At 42.1% G+C, this 22437-nt stretch overlaps 1 long non-coding RNA gene and 1 pseudogene across 1 annotated transcript in view; one reads left to right on the top strand and one right to left on the bottom strand.

Moving 5' to 3' along the window:
* Positions 1–22437, top strand: part of LOC144577368 (uncharacterized) — a 143047-nt gene that overhangs the window by 69388 nt on the left and 51222 nt on the right. Inside the window, exon 2 of the long non-coding RNA XR_013521100.1 lies at positions 14059–14091. This is a non-coding gene — a long non-coding RNA (uncharacterized LOC144577368). The remainder of the gene's footprint in view (positions 1–14058; positions 14092–22437) is intronic.
* LOC108593437 (large ribosomal subunit protein uL6 pseudogene) lies at positions 11125–11700 on the bottom strand (annotated as a pseudogene).

Genomic DNA, 22437 nt, shown 5'->3' with positions numbered 1-22437 from the left:
CTGGGCTATAAGGTGTATGCTTTGCCTTGACTAAGTACTGCTAGAATGTATTTGTGTCTCTTAGGTCAGCCTACATTCTCCATTGCCTTGTTGATGCAGACTACATAAGAACAGAATTATAGCTGTATTCCAACTTATAGTCATCATTAATATTCAGTAGTCAATTGATCACATCAGTGGTATTAGGAAATGCATTTATATAAAGCAATACACAGTTTTTTAAACCTATATTTTACATTTTACCAATATATGTCTTCAAATTTAGCAGAAAAGCCTAGCAATATCTATATGAGTGGTGAAAACATTTTGGTAGAAGCAAGTGGAGCAAATTCATGGGGTTTGCCTGAGACTGTCAGAGGCTTTCAAGGAATGACCTCATATGGACTCTTTTACCTAATTCAAATCAAATAGGCCAGGTGCAGTGGCTCATACCTGTAATCCCAGCACTTCGGGAGGCCAAGGTGGGCAGATCACCTGAGGTCAGAAGTTCGAGATCAGCCTGACCAACATAGTAAAATACCTGTCTCTATTAAAAATACAAAACTTGGCTGGGCATGGTGGCATGGGCTTGTAATCCAGGGTACTTGAGAGACTGAGGCAGGAGAATTGCTTGAACCCAAGAAGAGGAGCTGCAGTGAGCTGAAATCACACCACTGCACTCCAGCTTCGGCAACAGAGCAAGATTCCATCTCAAACAACAACAACAACAGCAACAAATGTATTTGGAGTAATGAGTCCTGTGACATTAGGCAATTCATTATTAATGATAGACGCCTTTTCCATTTACAGGGAAGCAAAGAGAAGCTACAAGGAAGGGGCATCCCAAGGACTGAGTTCATTCACTTCCTCCATCATTCTTTAGTGGTCTTAGATGATGAAGCTTCAAATGCTTTCTTCTTCTTGCTGCTTTTCACATGCATATAAATACGAAAAAGTAGTTTTCTATTTTAGACAATCTTCCTCTGATCCTGAATCTTCTAAAGTTTACCTCATCACTCTTCTTTGAGAGCTGGACTTCAATGGTTATTTTGTACTTACCAGGTTTCAGGCACTGTGCTAAGCACTACAAAAACAGTGGTGATTGAACATAGGCTCTTCTATGGAGCATATAGTTTACTTTGTGGAAAGAGACTTTGAAATTTATTGTCTTCACCGTTTTACCTTGTATTCATTATTCATCCCTGGTGTCCTACAGAGTTTTGTCCTTAGGTTTTCCCATTCTGTCTTGGTGATCTCATCCATGCTTACATCTTCAACTATCATTCCTGTGTTGGTGATTCAATGCATATAATGAACACAGGCATCTCTCTTGAGCTCCAGAAACATCTAACCAACTGTTTACTAAAGGTATCCCCCTGTATGCATTAAAGTCAATATGTTGAAAATGCTCTTCCCTTTTGTGACCATCACCAAGGTGACTTCTGACCAAAACAAGAACTGCAAAAGGCATTTCAATGAACTTTCTCACATTTGCAAGAAGATAATATCTTCCTCTCTTTCCAAAGAGCTGAGACAGAAGTACAGCATTTGACCCATGCTCATCTAAAAGGATGATGAAGTTCAGGTTGTACGAGGATGCTAGAAAGGTCAGCGAACTGGCAAAGTAGCCCAGGTTTACAGGAAGAAATAAGTCATCTACATTGAATGGGTGCAGCAGGAAAAGGCTAATGGCACAGCTATCCGTGTAAGCATTCACAGCAAAGTGGTTATCCCCAGGCTAAAACTGACAAAAACCACAAGAAGATTTTGCTTGAACGAAAAGCAAAATCTCACCAAGTAGGAAAGGAAACGGGCAAATACAAGAAAGAAACGATAGAGAAGATGCAGGAATAAAGTAATCTTACATATAAGCTTTCATTCAAACTTAAAAAGAAAAAACAAGCCAATATGTTGAAAGTGATTGAAGAAAGTACTAGAAACCAGTGAAAGTAATACTTTGTTGCAGGTTGTAGTTTGAGGTGGATAGGGTCAGAATGGACAGCATGATTCCTTAATATTTATCTTTTTATTTATTTAACAAATCTGCGGGCTAGGTGTGGTGGCTCATACCTGTAATCCTAGCACTTTGGGAGGCTGAGGTGGGGGATCACTTGAGGTCAAGAGTTCGAGATCAGCCTGGTCTACACAGTGAAACCCTGTCTCTACTAAAAATGCAAAAAATTAGCTGGACATGATAGCGGGCACCTGTAATCCCTGCTACATGGGAGGCTGAGACAGGAGACTTGCTTGGACCCAGGAGGTAGAAGTTGCAGTGAGCTAGGATTGCACCACTGCACTCCAGTCTTGGTGATACCAGTGAAACTCCATCTCAAAAAAAAAAAAAAAAAAAATCTGGGGGTTGGGCGTGGCAGCTCATGTCTGTAATCCCAGCACTTTGGGAGGGCAAGGCTGGCAGATTGCCTGAAATCAAGAGTTTGAGACCAGCCTGGCTAACATGGTGAAACCTGGTCTCTACTAAACATACAAAAATTAGCTGGGCGTGATGGCAGGCGTCTGTAATACCAGCTACTCAAAAGGCTGAGGCAGAAGAATTGCTTGAACCCGGGAGGTGAAGGTTGCACCGAGCCTAGATCGTGCCACTGCACTCTGGTGTGGGTGACAGAGCAAGACTCTGTCTTGGAAAAAAAAAAATCTGGGAAATCCTGGACAGAACAATTAGGCAAGACAAAGAAATGAAAGGCATCCAAACAGGAAAAAAGTCAAACTATCTTTCTTCAGATGATATTATTCTCAACCTAGAAAACCCTACAGGCTACCAGAAGGCTAATGTAAGTGATAAATGACTTCAGTAATGTTTCAGGACACAAAATCAGTGTACAAAAATCAGCCGCATTTCTATATACCAATAATGCTTAAGCTGAGAGCCAGATCAGAACATAATGCCATTTACAATAGCCACGTAGAAGATAAAATACCTAGGCATGCATCTAACCAAGAAGGTGAAAGCTCTCTACAAGGAGAACTACAAAACACTGCTCAAAGAAATCATAGATGACACAAACAAATGGCAAAACATTTCACACTCATGGATTGGGAGAATAAACATTAAAATGGCTGTAGTACCCAAAGCAATCTATAGATTCAATGCTATTCTGATCAAACTACCAAAGCCATTTCTCACAGAACTAAAAAAAAAAAAAACTATCCTAAAATTCACATGGAAGCAAAAAAGTGCCCAAAAGCCAAAGCAATCCTAAGCAAAAGGAACAAAGATGTCAGCACTACATTACTGGACTTCAAAATATACTGTTAGGCTACAGTAAGCAAAACAGCATGGTATGGTACAAAAACAGACCAGTGGAATAGAGTAGAGAACCATAAATAAGGCCACATCCCCACATCCATCTGATCTTCAACAAAGATGACAAAGATAAGCAATAGTGGAAAACATTCCACATTCAATAAAGGATGCTGGGATAGCTGGCTAGCTATATGCAGAAGAGTGAAACTGGACTCCTGCCTTTCACCATGTACAAAAATTAACTCAAGATGGATGAAAAATTAAATATAAGAGCTCAAACTATAAAAGTTCTGGAAGAAATCCTTGGGAATGAATTTATTACTAAGTTCTCAAAAGCAGTTGCAACAAAAACAAAAATTGACAAGTGGGACCTAATTAAATTAAAGAGTTTCTGCACAGCAAAAGAACTTACAATGGGACTACCATTCAACCCAGCAATCCCATTACTGGGTATATATCCAAAAGGAAATAAATTGTTGTACCAAAAAAAAAATGCACTTTCATACTCATTGCAGCATTACTCACAATAGCAAGGACACGGAATCAACTTAGGTGCCCATTAACACTGGATTGGATAAAGAAAATGTGGTACCTATATACCAAAGAATGCTGTGCACTCACAAAAAAGAATGAAATCATGTTCTTTGCAGCAACATGGATGCAGCTGGAGACCATTATCCTAAGTGAATTAAAGCAGAAACAGAAAATCAAATACCACATGATCTCACTTATAAATAGGAGCTAAACATTGGGTACACATGGACATAAAGATGGAAAAAGTAGACACTAGGGTCTACAAGATAGGGGAGGCAGAAAGTGCAGGAGAAGGATGAGAAACTACCTATCAGGTACTATTCTTACTACCTGGGTGCTGGGTTCAGTTGTACCCCAAAACTTAGCACCATACAATTCACCCATGTGACAAACCTGCATGTGTATCTATTAAATCTAAATAAAAGCTAAAATTATTTTAAAAATAGGCTGGGCACAGTGGCTCACGCCTGTAATCAATCCTAGCACTTTGGGAGGCTGAGGCAGGTGAATTGCCTGAGCTCAGGAGTTTGAGACCAGCCTGGGCCACATGGTGAAACCCTATCTCTACTAAAATATAAAAATTAGGCAGGCACAGCGGCGTGCACCTGTAGTCCCAGCTACTCAGGAGGCTAAGACGGGAGAATCGCTAGAACCTGAGAGGCAGATGTTGCAGTGAGCCGAGATTGGGCCACTGCACTCCAGCCTGGGCAACAGAGCAAGACTCTGTCTCTTAAAAAGATATATATTTTAAAAATAATAATAAAAATTCAAAATCTGAATCAAGGGAACGATTAAAAATGAAATGATTGATGAATGAAAAAAATGTGAATGTACCAATCTGCCCACCATAGCCCTGACCACGTCTGCCCAAACTTGCCCTTCCTCATGTGTTCCTATCTATGTGAATGGTATTATTATTTCCTTGGTCACTCAATCCAGAATTTTGGGAGTTACCCTTAACTCCTTTTTCTCTTTCACTCTCTTATCCCAAGTTCTAGAATTTTGCCTCAAAAATATCTTGTGAATGAATTTCCAACTTTTTTTTTCCCATTCCCACTGTCATTGCCTTAACTTGGGCTCTTTTATCTCTCTTTTTTAAATGTATTTTTTATTATACTTTAATTTCTGGGGTACATGTGAAGATCTTGCAGGATCGTTACATAGGTATGCACTTGCCATGGTGGTTTGCTGCCTTCATCCCCTGTCCCCTGTATTAGGTATTTCTCTCAATGTTATCCCTCCCCAATCTCTCCACCCCCTGCTATCCCTCCCCTAGCGCCACCCCAAAACAGACCCCACTGTGATGTTCCCCTTCCTGTGTCCATGTGTTCTCATTGTTCAACACCTGCCTATGAGTAAAAACATGCAGTGTTGGATTTTAATATTCTCACTTTAGTTCTCCACATTCTGTTAGAGTAATTTTCATAAACACAAAACAGATTATATTATTTTCCAGCCTAAAATTATATGATTCCTTTAAATAATCTTCAGGGTGCAATATAGCTTTCTAGTGTGGCATCCTTTTGATCTTGGGTCACCTACCGCTCCTCTCTGTTTGCCCATCCTCTTCCTTACGTAATCTAGTCTCCAACCACACCATCTGTGTCTCTTGAAAGTTATCACATCCTCTTGGGCTTCCATGCCTTTGTCTATGGCTGTTCTTCCTACTTGAAATGCCTTCCCAACCTTGGCCAAAATCAGGTTGAGTTTTCCATTGAAAAACTTTTCTAAGTACTTACCCCTTCCCTCCACCTAATCATATTTCTTGAAACTATTTATAGTTCCAAGATTGCACTAAATACTAGATCATCACTGCTGTGTTTTTCCTTTGTATCCACCTGATAACAATGTGCCCTTAGACCCATCCTGACTGCAGGAATTTAATCACGTTTTTCTTCATATTTCCAGCATCTGGCACAATTACCCATATGGTGGCATCACATGTTTGAAATGGTAACCATGACTTTTTTTGATAAGCTGCTGTGTGGAAAACCATGATTTTTTATGAGTATTTCTTATTTCTCCCAATTTGGGTAGGTAGACTGGGAAAGCAATGTTGCAGAAGGAAGAATAAAGCCTTCTGAAGTTTAATACTCATGGTGTGGAAAAAACCTGATGGGTCGGAGAATGCCTTCTTATTTCCTCAGATTCTGCACACTAGGGAGAAAGAGGAGGCTTGAAAGAGAAGAAAGGATACTTCAGAGCTAGTGGGGCCCCAGAACAGGGCATAGTACTCTGCCTTTCCCAATCCCTGGCTGAGTCTGAAAGGGGAAATGACAGAACCACACATAGAGTTGGGGGTCTGAGAGCAGAACAAACTTGTGATTTGCTTTCTGGAAGGGCCTTCTGGCAATGGCAATGCAACAGAGGAGAAGAGACTACAAAAGATTTCTAGGCAGGTGGGATGTTCAAGAGCATCAGGAAGTTTTCTGCAGCTCAGAGGTGCAGAAATAGAGTAATGAAGTCTACAGTGCCTGAAAGAAGTATAGAAGTAGCTGGGAGAGCTGCCCAAGCTTCAGGGACCTCACTGAGAAGAATGAGGAGTGACTCACCAGCCACCTATGTGGACTGACAACCTGGGGCAGGATGGGAGAATGCCGGAGGATAGATGGGCAAAGGACTGGCCATTTCCTATCCTCCTCCCATCCTCCTCAGAACTTCAGCACAACTCTGAAGAAAGTGTACTTGTGGGAGAACAAAAAATTGCCTGAGATTTAATTTCTACTATCAGGTTAATGGGGCACCTAGGGAAATTAAGCTGAGTTTAAAAAATACCCAGAAAGTGAAATTTCTTGTACACGTGAGTTTCCGAACCTTGATTAGTATTTGTTTTACCTGTCATCAGGGAGTGTTATAACTCACTAAATTTATGTAAAATGTAAGAAGGGGTATCACATTTTCATAAATAAACTTTGAAATATAAACATAATTTATGTTATTAGTTCTTTGTGAATAAAAATGTGGAAACATTCTGCTGCTCTGAGAGCAAGTGTGTCTTGGTGGAAAAGACTTTGACCTTAGAGTGAGATAAATAGGGATGTATATACTGGCTCTGCAATCTGCTGGTGAGGTTACTCTTTTCTCATTTTACTCACAAAATAGGTGCTTAGTATATGTTAGTTTCCTTCTTCTACCTTATATTTTGTTCTACAAGATCTCTGATAGTCTCACCTGTACATCTGCCATTAGTATTAACATAAAATAGCATTTTTGTTAATTATATCAATTAAATAAATTATTGTTAAATTATTATTTTCACCATTTTTGTTTTAAATTCATCTGTTAGTTATATGTACTATTCTTTTTTTTTGAGACAGGATCTTGCTCTGTCACCCAGGCTGGAGTGCAATGGTGCACTCAGCTCACTGAAGCCTCCACCTTGTGAGCTCAAGTTATCCTCCCACCTCAGCCCCCAAAATAGCTGGTATTACAGGTGCACGCGCTCATACCCATCTGATTTTTGTATTTTTTATAGAGACTGTTTTGCCACGTTGCCCAGGCTGGTCTCAAACTTCTGGCCTCAAGCAATCTGCTCACCTCAGCCTCCCAAAGTGCTGGGATTCCAGGTGGTTATATCTACTGTTCCTAAGTAATGTGTTTATACTACTGTTTCTTGATTTATATACTTTAAGCAATTTGATTTTCTTTCTTCCTTTCTTTCTTTCTTTCTTTTTTTCTTTCTTTCTTTCTCTCTCTCTCTTTCTCTCTTTCTCTTTTCCTTCCTCCCTTCTCTTTTCTTTCTCTTCTTTCTTTCCCTTCCTTCCTTGCTCTCTCTCCCTCCTTCCTCTCTCTCCCTCCTTTCTCTCTCTTCCTCCCTCCCTCTCTCCCTTCCTTCCTTCCTCCTTCCCTCCCTCCCTCCCTGCCTCCCTCCCTTCTCTTTCTTTCTTTCTTCCTCCCTCCCTCCCTCCCTCCCTTCCTTCTTTCTTTCCTTCCTTCTTTCTTATCTCTCTCTCTCTCTTATTCTCTGCCCCCCTCCCTTCTTTCTTTCTGTTTGTCTGTCTGTCAGTGTCTCACGCTGTCACCGAGGCTGGAGTGCAATGGTGCAATCTTGGCTCACTGTAACCTCCACCTCCTGGGTTCAAGCAATTCTCCTGTCTCAGCCTCCCAAGTAGCTAGGATTATAGGCACCTGCCACCAAGCCTGGCTAATTTTTGTATTTTTAGTAGAGACGGAGTTTCACCATATTGGTCAGGCTGGTCTCTTGGTCAGGCTGGTCTCGAGCTCCCGATCTTGTGATCCACCTGCCTCGACCTCCCAAAGTGCTGGGATGACAGGTGTTTCACTGCACCCGGCGATTTATCTACTTTCAATAAAAGGTGAGGAATTTTGCTCACTTACAGTAATCCTCTCCCTAGGCCTGCTTACATGTCCTCATGACATGGTAGCTGGCTTCCTTCAGAGTGAGTGATCGGAGAGACAGCAAGTTGGAAGGTGCAATGACTTTTTCGACCTAACTTTGAAATGCACACACCATCATATTCTCAATATCCTGTTGGTTCTATGAGTCAGCCCCATTCAGTGTGAAAGGGATTACTCAAGGGCATGAATACCAGGCAAGATTGTACCAGGGAACTATAAAGCTGTTGGGATGGTCTGAATGTATGGTTGGGCTTGAGAACTGTGAGCTTTCCTGCAGGTGGTCTCTCTTGCTTTGTCTGAAGAATAAGTGCTTTCTGCGTCTTTATTTCTTTCCTCTTAATTGGCCAGATTCTCCAGAGAAGATTCCATGGAAAGAAAAAGTAATCCTGCCAGCAGATTGCAGAGCCACATTTATCTGACTCTAAGGTCAAAGTCTTTTCCACTATATCCATAATTGACCAAGACACACTTGCTCTCAGAGCAGCAGAATGTTTCTATATTTTTATTCATAATAACATAAATTATGTTTATATTTCAAAGTTTATTTATGAAAAGGTGATACCCCTTCTTACATTTTACATAAATTTACTGAATTATAACACTGCCTGATGACAGGTAAAGCAAATACTAATCTAGGTTTGGAAAATCACGTGTACAACAAATTTCACTTTCTGGATATTTAAAAAATTCCTACCTGGAGAAGAAATACTTTATTCCTAGCATTCTGGAAGCCCAGTAGGAGAAGAGAGCAGGAGGAGATTTCAGTATCTAGGATACCCACATCCACTGAATCTCCCTGTTTCCAGTATGCTGTTTGTACTGGACCATTCTCAGCTAACTTCTGACAATTCGATTTGGTATGTGTTAGACCTTCTCATTTTCAACTCCATGTCCTTTAATGTCTTTCACTTCTTCCATCTCTCTATGTATCTAAGTCAAACTCTTGAAAACAAATTTTGGTTTTCACCAGTGTTTAGGTTTTTCCCTGACCAAGCAGGTGAATGGTAGTACTATTTATTGAGAGGAGCAAGTTTTAGGGCATATCAAGAGTTGTCTTTTTTCACATGTTAACTTTGAGACACTTATTTGACAATATATTAATTAGGATTAGGTTCCACTGTTTATGAAACAACAGAAACCCAGAAACAGCTTTCACAAGTACGTTTATTTCCTTCTCATATAAAAGAAATCCAAGGCTGAAAAGGCACACTCATATCTAAGGACCCAGGATCCTTTTATCTTCTTTCTCTGCTATACTTAGCATCCTGCTTCATGGTTCAAATGGTGACTGGAGCACCAGTTATCATGTCACATTAGCCCCTGCTTAAAAACACTCTCTGGGTGGTGTACCTGTAATCCCAGGTACTCAGGAGGCTGAAGATCACTTGAGTCCAGGAGTTTGAGGTTGCCGTGAACCAAGATCACATCATTGCACTCCCCAAAAGAACACTCCCTGGAAGCTATGCTCAACATATATCCCAATGGCCAAAAGTTAGTCAGATGACCACATCTTGCTGAAGAAGAGATTGAGAATGTTGCTTTATAGGAAGATGGCTAGGGCAAAAGGTGGAATGGATATTGGGAGACAAATTAATAGCTGCAGAGGGAACAGATTGAGTCTGGAGACATAAATGTTAGAGTCATCAGTATACAAGTGATTTTTAAAGATATGGAACCTGGATGAGGTCACCTAGAGAGTTAGTGGTAGTTAGAGAACATGAGGAGAAATATCTTTTGGTAATACTTTCACCATGTTGAAATCTTTTCAGAATATCAGGTGTCTTAAGGTTCTATTAAAAAAAAAACTATGGTGGATTTACTGAGGAGTCTTAATTAGCAGTGGTAAAATTATTGTATTAGTCTACTTGGGCTGCCATAACAGAATACTACCGACTGGGTGGCTTAACAGAAATTTGTTTTTTCACAGTTCTGGAGGCTGAAAGCTCAAAATCAAGGTGCCAGAATTGGTTTCTTGTGAGGCCTCCCTTCCTCATTTGCAGATAATTGTCCTCTCACTGTGTCTTCATATGATCTATTTTCTTTTTATAATTTCTTAAATAATTTTTTTTTTTTTGAGACAGAGTTTTGCTCTTGTTGCCCAGGCTGGAGTGCAATGGCACGATCTCGGCTCACCGCAACCTCCACCTCCTGGGTTCAAGCAATTCTCCTGCCTCAGCCTCCTGAGTAGCTGGGACTACAGGCATGTGCCACCATGCCCAGCTAATTTTTGTATTTTTAGTAGAGACGGGGTTTCACCATGTTGACCAGGATGGTCTCGATCTCTTGACCTCATGATCCACCCGCCTTGGCCTCCCAAAGTGCTGGGATTATGGGCATGACTACCATGCCCAGCCTTCTTAAATAATTTTTAATGTTGATGGTAACATGGTAGGCATATATATTTACGGGGTACATGAGATGTTTTGATACAGGCATGCAGTGTGTAATAATCACATCATGAAAAATGGGGTATCCATCTCCGCAAGCATTTATTCTTTGTGTCACAAACAATCCAATTGTACTCTTTTAGTTATTTTAAAATGTACAATTCAATTATTATTGATTATAGTCACCTTGTTGTGCTGTCAACTACCAGGCCTTATTTATTCATTCTATTTTTTTTGTACCCATTAACCACCCCTCCTCCCCCACCTCCATTACCTTTCCTAGCCTCTGCTAGCCATCCGTCTACTCTCTATCTCCATGGCTTCAATTGTTTTCATTTTTAGATCCCACAAATAAGTGAAAACATGTGATTTTTGTCTTTCTATGCTTGACTTATTTCACTTAACATAATGACCAGGTGGGTCTTATTTTTTTTTATCCATTTGACTACTCTATGTCTTTTGATTGGAAAGTATAGTCCATATATACTCAATGTTATTATTTTTTCCAAATCAACAGATTGTCTATTGCATTATTTAAATATCACAAATAGATCTTAGGAATCATATAGCACCTTGTTTCTGTAGCTGAACAACTCTTAGATCTTATTTATCAGCCTGCTAAATAGTTCCTTTTGCAGAGACACAGATACCATCCAAAATTTTTCTGTATCCTTGTTTTTAACTGTCGTGGCTTGCTGAATCAAAGCCACTAAATTTGAAACAATCTCAATGTCATTTCCTTCAAGGATTAATTCATCTTTTTGTATTTGAGATACTGAGCAAGCAACACCTGGCCTCACCCAAAGCCATTGGATGTATTTTTCACCCAAGAAATTTTGGATTTCACCAAGAGACCCATTTTCCTGGATAATGATGTTGATGACAAAGTGGGCCTCCACAGACCTCATCTTGTAATGGAAGCTCAGTGTAACACCCTTGATCATGTTCTGTGCATGACTGCAAAAGTCAGAATAGTAACCAGTTTCTTTCTGTTACCCCACCCTTTGTCAACCTGGAGCCTCTTTTTTTTTTTCCCTAAGAAGACTGGGTTCTGCATTGATGTGATTAAGTCACATCACAGTGTTCCTTTGAGCCCTTCACAAAAACTGTGCATCCCTTCAGAGTAATGCCAACATTTTCTGGAATGTTGACAGTCTGATTGCTGAGAATGGTCTTCATTCTCTTGGTAGATGCAGCAAAGAAAAAACATCTTCAATGTTATTATGGGGAATAAGAATTTACTCTTGCCATTTTGTTACTTGTTTTCTCCACCTAGTTCTCCTCTCCAATTGTAATCCCTATGTGTTGAGGGAGGAACCTTGTGAGAGGTGGTTGGATTATGGAGGAGGTTTCCCCCATGCTGTTCTTGTGATAATGAGTGAGTTCTCAGGAGATCTGATGGTTTAAATGTGTTTTGCAGTCCCCCCAACTCCTGCTGCCATGTAAGACATGCCTTGCTTCCCTTTCACCTTCCACAGTAATTGAAAGTTTCCTGAGGCCTCTCTAGCCATGTGGAACTGTGAATCAATTAAACCTCTTTTTAAAATAAATAAATAAATAAATAAATAAATAACTTAGTCTCAGGTAGTTCTTCATAGCAGTGTGAAAGTAAACTATTAATAATACAGAAAATTGGTACCAGGAGTTTGGGGCACTGCTATAAAGAGACCCGAAAATATCAAGTGACTTTGGAACTGGGTAATGAGCAGAGGTTAGAACAGTTTGGAGGGCTCTGAAGAAGACAGGAAGATGTGAGAAAGTTTGGAACTTCCTAGAGACTTGTTGAATGGTTGTGACTAAACTGCTGATAGTGGTGTGGACAATGAAGTCCAGGCTGAGGTGGTCTCAGATGGAGATGAGGAACTTATTGGGAACTGGAGAAAAAGTTACTCTTGCTATGCTTTATCAAAGAGACTGGAAGCATTTTCCCCCTGCCTTAGATATCTGTGGAACTTTGAACTTGAGAGAGATGATATAGGGTATCTGGCAGAAGAAATTTCTAAACAGCAAAGCATTCAAGATGTGATCTGGCTTTTTTTCTTTTTTAAAAAAATTCTTCAGCTAAGACAGCAGAAGAGGTGATTTATTGTATGGCTGTTACACTTGGCCACAAGTAAACACAGAAATAGTCCAGAATATCACAGGTCCAGGGCAAAGGACCAACATGGACAGTTTTGGTTATGAGCAAGGTGGGTCTCAGAGGTGATCGGCGATCAGATGGTGATGAAGTTCTATATCCATTGAGACAAGCTCTAGACAGTGGCATGCAGTCCCACAACTTGTACCAGCATCTCCAGCATCTGGCATTCCATGTTTCTGCTCCTGTGGCCTCCACGGTGCAACAAGCTAGCAGTTCACTTGGACCTCTGCCTCATCTTTCTTCTTTTGCGCTTCAGCCTGTGCATTATTTCTTCCTCCACATGGCTATCATGGCGCAGAGGTATCCAAAAAAAATGGCGCTAAGGCCAAGAGCCTGGCTTTTTTTCTTAAAGCAAACAGTCATAGACATTCACAAAGAGATGGTCTGAAACTGGAACTTATATTTAAAAGGGAAGCGGAGGATAAAAGTTTGAAAAATTTGCAGCCTGACCACCTGGTAGAAAAGAAAAGCCCATTTTCTGGGGAGAAATTCAAGCTGGCTACAGAAATTTGCATAAGTAAAGAGAAGCAAAATGTTAATAGCCAAGACAGGGTGGGGGAAATGTCTCCAGGGCATTTCAGACATCCTCACAGCAGTCCCTCCCATCACAGGCCTGGATGCCTAGGAGAATCAAATAGTTTTATGGGCCAGGCTCAGGGCACTGCTGCTCTACGCAGCCTTGGGACATGGCATTCTGCATCCCAGCTGCTCCAACTCCAGCCATGGCTAACAGGGGCCAAGGTACAGCTCAGGCTGTTACTTCAGAGGGTGAAAGCCCCAAGCCTTTGTGACTTTCATGTGGCATTAGTCCTGTGGCTGTGTAGATGACAAGAGTTGAGCTTTAGAAGCCTCCACCTAGATTTCAGAGGATGTATGGAAATGCCTGGTTGTCTAGGCAGAAATCTGTTGCAGGGGTGGAGCCCTCATGGAGAATCTTCACTAGGGCAATGCAGAGGGGACATGTAAGGTTGGAGCCCCTACCCTGAGTCCCTACTGGGGCACTGCCTAGTGAAGCTGTGAGAAGAGGGCCACTGTCCTCCAAACCTCTGAATAGTAGATATACTGACAGCTTGTGCTGTGCACCTGGAAAAGCCATGGGCACTCAATGTTAGCCAATGAAAGCAGCTGGAGGGGCTTTACCCTGCAGAGCCATAGGGGCTGAGCTGTCCAAGGCCTTGGGAGCCCACCTCTTGCATCACTGTGTCCTAGATGTGAGATATGGAGTCAAAGGAGATTATTTTGGATCTTTAAGATTTAATGGCTGCCCTGCTGGGTTTCAAACTTGCATGTGATTCCTTTGTTTTGGCCATTTTTTTCCATTTGGAATGGGAACACTTACACAATGCCTGTCCCCCCACTGTATCTTGGAAGGAACTAACTTATTTTTTACTTTACAGGCTTATAGGTGGAAGAGACTTGCCTTGTCTCAGGTAAGACTTTGGACTTGGACACTTGAGTTAATGCTGGAATGAATTAAGAATTTGGGGGATTGTTGGAAGGCATGATTAGTTTTGAAATGTGAGAATGATATAAGATTTGGGAGGGGCTAGGGACATAATGGTTTGGCTCTGTGTCCCCACCCAAATCTCATCTTAAATTGTAACCCCCTGTGTCAAGGGAGGTACCTGGTGGGGGGTGATTGGATCATGAGTTGTGGTTTCCCCCATGGTGTTCTCATAATAGTGAGTAAGTTCTCATGAGATCTGATGGTTTAAATATGTTTATCATTACCCTAGTCCCCACTGCTACGTAAGATGTGTTTTGCCTCTCTTTCACCTTCTGCCATGATTTTAAGTTTCCAGAGGCCTCCCCAGCCATGTGAAACTGTGGATCAGTTAAGCCTCTTTCCTTTATAAATTATCCAGTCTCACGTAGTTCTTTATTGCAGTGTGAAAATGGACTAATACAGTCACATGTCTCTGTTTCTCCAGGAATGTTCCCTGGTACATTATTTAGTTCATTTTGTGAGGTCATGTTTTCCTGGATCATCTTGTTACTTGTAGATGTTTGTCTAAGTCTGGGCATTGAAGAGTTAGGTATTTATTGTAGTTGTCACTGTCGGGCCTTGTTTGTGTCTGTCCTTCTTGGGAAGGCTTTTGAGATATTCAAAAGAACTTGGGTGTTGTGATCTAGGTTATATCTGTTTTAGGGGGACACCAAGCCCAGTAATACTGTGTGATCTAGGTTGTATCTGTTTTAGGGGGGACACCAAGCCCAGTAATACTGTGTGATCTAGGTTGTATCTGTTTTAGGGGGGACACCAAGCCCAGTAATACTGTGGTTCTTGCAGACTTGTAGAGTTACTGCTTTGATCATCTTAGACAAGATCCAGAAGAATTCTCTAGATTGCCAGGCAGAGCCTCTTGTTGTCCTCCCTTACTTTGTCCCAAACAAATAGAGCCTCTCTCTGTTCTGGGCCACTGGGAGCTGGGGGTGGAATGACACAATCACTCCTGTGGCCACCACCACTAGGACTGTGCTGGGTCAGACCTGAAGCCAGCACAGCACTGGGTCTCATCCAAGGCCTGCTGTAATCACTCCCTGGCCACTACCTATTCCACTAAAAACCCTGGGGCTCTACAATCCACAGATGGCAAAACCAGCCAGGCCTATCTCTTTCCCTTCAGGACAGCCATTGCCCCTAGCCCCAGGGTGGGTCCACAGATGATATCTGGGAGCCAGTGGCTAGAGTAAAAATCTTTAGAAGTCTACCTTGTGTTCTATGGTACTGTGGTTGAATGGGCACTCAAACCGCAAGATGCAGTCCTTCCCACTCTTCCCTCTCATTTCCAAAGGCAGAGGAGCCTCACCCTGTGGCCACTCCCACCTCAGGCCCATGGGGAGTAATGCCACACTACTGCCAATATTACCTTAAGACTTGAAGTATCTTTGGTCAGCTTGTGGCAAATGCTGCCTGGCCTAAGACTCACCCTTCAGGGGAGTGGGCTCCTATCTGGTCCAGGTCCAGAAATGCCATCCAAGAGCCAAGTCCTAGAACTGGGAACCCCAAGAACCAACTTGGTGCTCTACCTCCTGTGGCTGAGCTGGTACTTAAGGTGCAAGACAAAGTCCTTTTTACTTTTCCCTTCACATTCCTCAAGCAGAAGGAGTTTTGCCACATAGCCACCACAACTGGAATGTGCTGAGTTTCACCTAAACTAGCAAGTCTCAGTGTCTCATTCAAGGTCCTTGGCATAGTCCCTGGGTATTGCTGCTGGTTATTCAGGGCCCAAGGACTCTTCAGTTAGCAGGTGATGAATCCTACCAGGCCTGGGCCCTTCTCTTTAAGGTGGTGGATTCTTTTCTGGCCCAGGGTGCATCTAGAAATGTCTGGGATCTAGGGCCTGGAAAGGGGGCCTCACAACTCTTACTGCTGTCCTATCCTGCTGTGCATGAGCTGGTATCCAAGATGCAAAACAAAGTCCTCCCCATCCTTCCCTCTCCTCTCCTCAAGTGACGGGAGGAAGTCTCTTTTGGAGCTGCAAGCTATGTAGCCTGGGTTTAGAGGAGGGGCAATGCCAGCATTCCCTTGGCTGCTTTGGCTGGTGTCTCAGTAGGTCACATGTCCTCCTAGTCCACTGTCTCCAGATCCAGGTCAGCACTAAGGTTCCCATAGGTGTTGCAGTCCTTGGGGCCTAGACTGTCTCTCACATTTATCTGGGATGTCAGAGTGCTTTAGCTAGCAGTCATGAGGCTTTCCGAAACTCAAGCTACAACCACTGGAATCGGTGATTCTCCTCTGGCAGGGGCTGGTTTAAATACTCCCTCTGTGGGAGGGTATCAGCTGAGTGTGGTTTGGTTTGGCTTCCTGCTATAATAAAGGCAGCACTAAGTTCAGTGCCTCACAATTGCTGGCTCTCCCTCTCCCCAGGGCACAGAAGCGCTCTGCATCACGCCGTTGCTGCTAGGGGATGCGAGAGGAGTGTCACCAGCTATTCCAGACGGTTTTTCCTACCTCTTCAGTGCCTCTTTCAGTAATGTGAATACCAGGTACTGTGAGTGCTCACCTGATTTCTGGTTCTTATGAAGCTGTTCTTATTGTGTCATAGTTGTTAAATTGATGTCCCTGCACAGGCTATAATTGGTGGAAACTTCTTTTTTGCCATCTTGCCCCATCCCTCTCCATATGATCTGTTTTCTGTGTATGTGTGAAGAGATACAGCTCTGGCGTGTCTTCCTTTTCTCATAAGGACACGAGCCCTATTGGATTAGGGCTCTACCCCCATGACCTCATTTAACCTTAATCACCTCCATAAAGGCCCTATATCCACATACAGTCAGTCACTTTGAGGGTTAGGACTTCAATATATGAAATTAGTCTTAAAATAATAAACACTGATCTTATAGTTTCTATGGGTTAAGGATTCAGAAGTAGCTTCATGGTGGTTCTGGCCCAAGGCATTTCATGAGGTTGCAGTTAAGATGCTGGTTGTGGCTATAGTCATCTGGAAGCTTAATGGGGGCTGAAAGCTTCCAAGATGGCCACTCACATGCCTGGCAAGATGGTGTTGGCTGTTGGCAAGAAGCCCCAGTTCTTTCCAGGTGGGATGTACCCAGACTGAGCAATGAGTCAGCAAGGTGGAAATTGCTGTTGGTTTTCTGGCCTAGCCTTGGAAGTCATGCATTGCCATTTCTCCAGGACTGTATTCTACTGGTCACCCAGGCTGTTCAATGTGGGCATTCCACAAGGGCATGAATACCAGTGGTGAGCATCATCGGAGGCCATATTGGAGGCTGGCCACCGCAGGGTACCAGAGTTTATCCTGGATCCCACGGACAGGAGGTACATCTGGTTTCATAAGAAGTCCTAGAACCTGAAAGTGAGGACAAAAGTCTTGCCTTTCTTTGTGCCTTTTTTCCCCTCTCTGTCTCCTTCTCTCTCTTTGTCTTTCTCTCTTCCTTTGATTTTTTTTGGTACCTTGTTTATGCTTCCTTCCACTTTGCTCTGTGAACTCTGTATCTATGAACATGTGTCTGTGAACTACCTTTTGCTGCCTCAGCAAACATGGCTGCTGCCCAATGACTGCCACACTTCCTGGGTTTTCATATCTATTGAAGTGAAGAGCGTAGAATGACTAGAATCAGTGAGTCCCAATTCTAGATTCTCGAGCGATAGAGTCTGTTGTCTATCCTAGTTTGATTAACTGAGGAAAGGGGTGTCAAGAGGCATATAGAAAAAGCATGATCAGAGCAGCCCAGAGAATGGGGAATGGACTGTGAACTGGAAAACATCTTTAAGTGTCTGTTATTTTGATGACAAGCCACAATGACATCTTCTCAAGAGCATAAAGCTGAATTGCATAAAAAATTATTTAAAGATTCAGCTCTGAGAATGGTTAATTTACTCTGTATTCTCTTGTACATCTTTCAGATTTTTAAGTTTTTTACTTCTCTTTCTTTTCTTTTTTGTGTGGAGGTGCTGGGGATAAAACCTGGGGCCTTGTACATCCACACAAGCATTTTAAAACTTCACAAAAACATTTACTTTTTTCTCACTTATGTTTTACATACATTTTATTCTTCAAATCAAGTTGTATAAAATTTGTTTCAAATTTATCTCTAAAGTTTCACAAGATATTAGTCGTAGAGTTCATGCTTTCAGAATATTCTGAAAGAACTGACCTTTGAAACTTCAATCCAGCCAGCTAGAAGTGATTTTAGAGAAAGAGAGATAACTGTTAAGTCATCTCCTGGGAATTTCTCTTACTAGGATGCTTGCCTGCAGTAGTTTGGGGGCAATTATCCTTGTTGTAATACTGCAAGTAATTCGTAAGCAGTTTTAAATATTGTAATTAATGGATGAATAGGTGGAAACATAGAAAATGGCCTCATCACAAAATGCAAGTGAAATAGATTGCTTCCACTTCAGTGAAGTCCATTTTCCCTTGACAGTGTGTTCTGCTGATGGATATTCTGAAATGGACAAGAAACTTGAGAAGGATTTCTTCTGCATGGTATAAAATGTTTAGCACATTTAGAGCAGAATAAAATGATGATTAGGCCTTTGGCAAGTCACTTTTAATCCTCAGTTTCTTTATTTGCAAAATGGGGTGTTCTTTATAGTTGTTGTGCAGCAAATCACCATAAACTTATTGGCAAATCACCATTTCACCTTGCTGAAAAAGGTTGGGGACTGCTGACTTAGGGTATTTGGTGGGAGAAATGTCTAAACAGCAAAACCTTCAAGAGGTGGCCTGCTTCTAACAACCTGTGATCACACACAGGAGCAAAGAAATGACTTAAAGTTGGAACTTACATTTAGAAGGGAAGCAGAGCCTAAAAATTTGGAAAATGTGCAGCCTATCCCTGTGGTAGAAAAAGCAGGCTGTGGAGCAACAACTTGCTAGAAAGATTAGTGTGACTGAAAGGGAGCCAAGTGCTAATATCCTACACAATGGGGAAAGGGCCTTGAAGGCATTTCAGAGACTTTGGAGACAGTTCCTTCCATCATAGGCCCAGAAGCCTAGGAATAAAGAATAGTTTCAGGGGGTAGGCCCAGGGCTTTATTGCCCTGCTCAGCCTTGGGACACTAACCCCTACATCCCAGCTGTTCCAGCTACAGCTGTGGCTCAAAGGGCCCCAAGCCTGAGCCACCACTCTGGAGGGCATAAGCTGTAAGCTTTGGAAGCTTCCGCCTGATGCTAAGTCTGCAGGCACACCAAATGCAAGAGTGAAGGAGGCTTGGCAGCTTCCCTCCTAGATTCCAGAGGATGTATCTGGATGCCCAGGCAGAAGCCTGCCACAGGGCCACAACCCTGACAGAGAGACTCTACAAGGGCAGTGCCAAGGGGAAATGTGAAGTTGCAGCACCCCCACCCCACCATAGTCCCCACAGGGGCACTGCCTAGTGGAGCTGTGGGAAGGAGGCCACTGTCTTCCAGACTCCAGAATGATAGAGCCCCCAGAAGCTTGAACTCTCAGCCTAGAAAAGCTGCAGGCAACAGACTTCAACCTGTGAGCAGCCACAGAGGCTGAACCCTGCAAAGCCACAGCAGCGAAGCTTTGCTCAAGGCCTTAGAAGCCCACTGCTTGCACCAGTGTGCACTGAATGCAGGACATGGAGTCAAAAAGATTATTTTGGAGAGTTAAGGTTTAATTATTGCACTCCTGGGTTTCAGATTTTATGGGGGCCTGTAGCCCTTCTTTTGTCCAGTTTCTCCCTTTTAGAATGGAAATGTTTGCTTAATGCCTGTATCATGATTGTATTGGAGGTAAATAACTTGTTTTTAATTCTAGAGGCACATTAATGGAAGGTGGACTACTTTGAGTCTCAAATGAGATTTTGGACTTTTGACTGAGTTGACTTTTTGGACTTTTGAATGAGTTAAGACTTTGCAGGACTGTTGGGAAGGGATGATTATGTTTTGCAATGTGAGAAGAACATAAGATTTTTTTGGGGGGATGCAAGGGCAGAATGATATGGTTTGGATGTTTTGTCCCCTCCAAATCTCATGTTAAAATGTAATCCCCAGTGTTGGAGGTGGAGCTTGGTGGGAAGTGTTTGAATCATGGGGGCAGATCCCTCATGAATGTCTTGATGCCCTCTTCACAGGAATGAGTGAATTCTCACTCTGAGTTAATATAAGAGATGGTTGTTTAAGAGTGTGGTACCTCCTCCCTCGTTCTCTCTTGCTCCCATTCTCATGGGACATGTGTTGTGCTGGCCCCCCATCACCTTCCACCCTAACTGTAAGCTCCTTGAGGCCTCACCAGAAGCAGATGCCAGCACTGTGCTTCTTGTACAGTCTGTAAAACTGTGAGCCAATCAAACTCTTTTCTTTATAAGTTAGCCAGCCTCAGGTTTTCTTTATAGCAATTTAAGAACAGACTCACACAAGCATAAAACATGGGTCAGGACTTCAGAAAAGACTTAGCTGGGAAATTCTTGCAACTTGCCCATACGGTTGCATTCAGATATCGACTGGGGTGCAGGCATCTGAAGGCCTGACTGGCCTGGGAATCCAAGATGGATTCCTATAAAGAAAAGAGGTTTGAGATTTGGATTCTTATAAAGAAAAGAGAGTTCAGTGGCATGATCATAGTTCACTGCAACCTTGAACTCCTGGCCTCAAGCGAGCCTCCTGCCTTGGCTTCCCAAAGTGCTGGGATTATAGGTGTGAGCCACCACATCCTGGTAGTAGAGCCTTTTAAGTGGTGTCTGGTTTCCCCCGGAACAAACATCACAGGAGTGCCTGATAGAAGTTGCATGGTCTTTTCTGACTAGCCTTGAAAGTGAATGACCTCATTCTGCTATACTCAAGTGATTAAAGCCTACTGGGATTCAAAAGGCAGAGACCAAGGGCCCAACTTGTTGATGGGAGGAGTGGCAAGATCACATTGTGGGAAAGTATTTGGGATGAGAGATACTGTTGTGGCCATATTTAGAAAATACAATCATCCACATATAGATAATTTACTATTTTATAAGGTTTGGTGAGTACCTGTGAAAAGTATGTGTGAAGTACTTAATATAGTGTCTGGCACATTGGAAAGTTCAATAAATGTTACCATTCTTCTTCTTATTTCAACACTTCCCTTTGCAGAATTTTTCAGTTTGGAGTAAACACTATTTTGAGTTTCTAAATTGCTTTTAGTTCTCAGAAGTTCTGATTATGTTTAGACAGGTCAAGGCCAAAAAATATAAGTAAAATTGGATGGAAATGTATTGTGGTTACCTGTGAAGTGTCTTTTTGAATTCTGAAATACACAGCAGCCTTTTGTGAGAAGGCAAAATGTTCTACATGAGAGGAAAATTCTCTGTGGCTCTCTTGCTTGCTTTGAGGTAATGAACATGCTTTGGATTGGAACTTCCACCAGAGGGTTAGCAGCTTCATTTGTCTTTGTTTTCTCACCTTTAAATCTGTTGTAATGATGAAGCCGATGCAAACTTTCTTATCAAGGTTTGCAGGACTGTTCTTTATGGTGGTAAAAGTCACAGATTTTCAGATGTTACAAAATTTAGCAGCAGCAACTTTGCCTTCCCAGGGGGATTTAAAATGAGCATCCCAGACAATGAAAACGCTTCTGACAAACTCAGCTTGTGCTGTGTTGTCAGGCTGTGATGATTTAGATCTTCCTCTCCTTGACTTCAGAAATTGATGTCACTGCTGCTTTAGGTAGCTGGCAAGAGATGTTCTCTTTATCTGCCTTTTGCTGTGAAATCGTGTTCTTATCACTGTGCGCGTTGAAGGATGTCTTTGTACCTGACCACTTTGATTTGAGGGTGATGCCAAACAGCTTTTCACCCAAATAAATATTCAGCTGTGACAAGAATGACAAATAGAATCTTTGTGGCCTGGTTTCAATTGGGAGAAATGAGGAATGAATTAGTAAGAAAAAAATATTAAAATAACTTTTTTAAATTTTTGATGCAAAATTATGTTCTTCACAGAAAATTTTAGAATGTCTAGACAAGCAAAAAAAAAAAAAAAAAAAGAAGGGCTGGGCATGGTGGCTTATCCCTGTGATCCCAGCACTTTGGGAGGCCAAGGTGGGATGATTTCTTCAGATTAGGAGTTTGAGACCAGACTGAGTAATACAGCAAGACACTGTCTTTACAAAAAAAGAAAAGGAAAAGAAAAAGTGAAACACTTAGCCAGGCATTGTGGTGGTGAGTGCCAGTAGTTTTATCTACTCAGGAAGCTGAAGTGGGAGGATCACTGGAGCCCAGGAGTTTAAGGTAACACTGAACTATGATCATGCCATTGCACTCCAGCCTGAGGACAAAATGATACCCTGTCTCTAAAAAAAAACAGAAAGGAAAAAAAATCACTCGC

This window comes from Callithrix jacchus, chromosome 8 (genome assembly GCF_049354715.1).
Source record: "Callithrix jacchus isolate 240 chromosome 8, calJac240_pri, whole genome shotgun sequence".
Lineage (NCBI taxonomy): Eukaryota > Metazoa > Chordata > Mammalia > Primates > Cebidae > Callithrix > Callithrix jacchus.
This window is presented reverse-complemented; position numbering and strand designations above follow the sequence as displayed.